Below are 2,645 nucleotides of genomic sequence, written 5' to 3' on the forward strand. Positions count from 1 at the left end.
CGATCCTCCTGCCTCAGTCTCCTGGGTAGCTGGGATTATAGGCACGTGCCACCACACCTGGCTAATTTTCCTGGGTGGCTGGGATTATAGGCATGCGCCACCATGCCTGGCTAATTTTTGTATTTTTAGTAGAGACAGGGTTTCACCATGTTGCTCAGTCTGATCTCAAACTGCTGACCTCAAGTGATCCACCCGCCTCAGCCTCCCAAAGTGCTGGGATTACAGACGTGAGCCACCATGCCTGGCCTACAAGTTTTGCTTCACTTGGGCGAACACCTAGTTTTGGGATTACTGGGCCAAGTGTATCTATGACTTAATAAGCAATTGCCAAACTGCTTTCCAAAGAGACTATACCACTTTGTCTTCCAACCAGCAGTCTATGTGTGTTTGCCAACAGTATTATCAGTTGTCTTTATTTTAGCCTTTCTGAAAGGTGTGCATACTTTTTTCTACTATCAACAGTGAATGAATATTCTTATACATATATTCCTTGTGAGTAGGTGTGATTATATCTGTAAGATACATTCTTAGAAGTAGATTTGATGAGTCAAAGGGTGTGAAAATCTGATTAGATATTGACAAACTGCCTTCTGGATGGTGGTGTTAATTGCCTACCTACCAACTACGTATGGCAGTGCCTGTTTCAACATATCCCCAGCAATTCAGTGTGTTACTCAATGTCAGTGCATGTTTTTAATGTATGTATATAGGTATTTATTTTTTTTAGAGATGGGGTCTTGCTGTGCTGCTCAGGCTTGAGTCCACTGGTTCAGTCATAGGTCACTACAGCCTTGAACTCCTGGGCTCAAGCAATCCGCCTACCTCAGCCTCCTGAGCAGCTAGGACTACAGGAGTGTGCCACCATGCTCAGCTATTTTTTTTTTTTTTTTTTTAAAGACATGGGTTCTTGATTTGTTGGCTGGGTTGGTCTCAAACTCCTGGCTTCAACTGATCCTCTCACTTCACCCTCTCAAAGTGCTGGGATTACAGGCATGAACTGCTGTGCCTGGACGTTAGTACCTGTTTTTTTGTTTGTTTGTTTGTGAGACAGAGTGCTTCTCTGTTCTGTCACCCAGGTTGGAGTGCAGTGGCGCATTCTCAGATCACTGAAACCTCTGCCTCCCAGGTTCAAGTGATTCTCATGCCACAGCCTCCCAAGTAGCCTGGATTACAGGTGAGAGCCACCACACCCAACTAACTTTTTGTATTTTTAGTAGAGACAGAGTTTCGCTATGTTGACCAAGCTGGTCTTGAACTCCTGGCCTCAAGCAATCCGCCTGTCTCGGCCTCCCAAAATGCTGGGATGACAGTCATGAGCCACCACACCTGGCCAGTACATGTTTTTAAATACAATTTTACTTGAGACAATTGCATGTAAGTATCCACCTCATAGGGTTGTTGGTGAATACTTAATGTAAAGCTTTTAGAGCAGTCCTTATCATACAGAGAGTACAATGAATGTTAGTTACTGTATGATTACCACTGCCCATCAGTCAATCACATTATTATTTGCCTCTCTCGCCGAGTTCCTCGTCAATATATTCAGGAGTTGTCTGGATAAAAATTTTCTCAAACCGTGTTTTTTATCTGCTCGCCCATCAGCACACCAATAATCAACACAGAAGACTTCTGTGGACTCCAAAAATGTGTGGGGAATTCCCCCCACCAGCAAGCATACAATTTTTTTCTTTTTTTTGAGACGGAGTCTCGCTCTGTCGCCCAGGCTGGAGTGCAGTGGCACGATCTCGGCTCACTGCAACCTCTGCCTCCCAGGTTTGAGTGATTCTCCTGGCTCAGCCTCCTGAGTAGCTAGGATTACAGGGTGCATGTTTTTTGTATTTTTAGTGGAAACAAGGTTTCACCATGTCGCCAGGCTGGTCTGGAACTCCTGAGCTCAAATGATCCACCCACCTCTGCCTCCCAAAATGCTGGAATTACAGACTTGAACCATCACACTTGGCCAGCAAACATCAATTCTGCAGCTGACACCAGCTGGGTGTCCTTCCATTTAAGCCTGACATCTTCTACCTGAAAATAGTGTCATTTCCCACAGGGTGAGGGCTCCGTCCCCAAGACTGCCCTCCTTCAGACACCAGTCACAAGTCTGGGCCTCTGAAACTTCTGATGGACCGCCTTCAAGTTGGGGCTTCCATGACCCCCATTTTGGGTTCCATTAATTTGCTGGAGCGGCTCACAGAATTCAGGGAAACACTTAATTTTGTTTACACAGATGAAGTGACACATAGGGCAAAGTTTAGGGGAAGGGGTGTGGAGCTTCCATGCTTTCCCTGAAAGCAACACCCTTCAAGAACCTCCACATGTTCTGTTAACCAGAAGTTCTCTCAACCCAGTTCTTCTGGGTTTTTATGGGACACTTTATTACATAGGTGTGATTGAACACTGCATAGAAATGTGATTGGACAGGCCAGGCGCGGTGGCTCAAGCCTGTAATCCCAGCACTTTGGGAGGCCGAGGTGGGTGGATCACCTGAGGCTGGGAGTTCAAGACCAGCCTGACTAACATGGAGAAACGCCACCTCTACTAAAAATACAAAATTAGCCAGGCATGGTGGTGCATGCCTGTAATCCCAGCTACTCAGGAGGCTGAGGCAGGAGAATTGCTTGAACCCGGGAGGCAGAGGTTGT

Source organism: Mandrillus leucophaeus, unplaced genomic scaffold (assembly GCF_000951045.1).
Source record: "Mandrillus leucophaeus isolate KB7577 unplaced genomic scaffold, Mleu.le_1.0 Scaffold390, whole genome shotgun sequence".
Classification (NCBI taxonomy): domain Eukaryota; kingdom Metazoa; phylum Chordata; class Mammalia; order Primates; family Cercopithecidae; genus Mandrillus; species Mandrillus leucophaeus.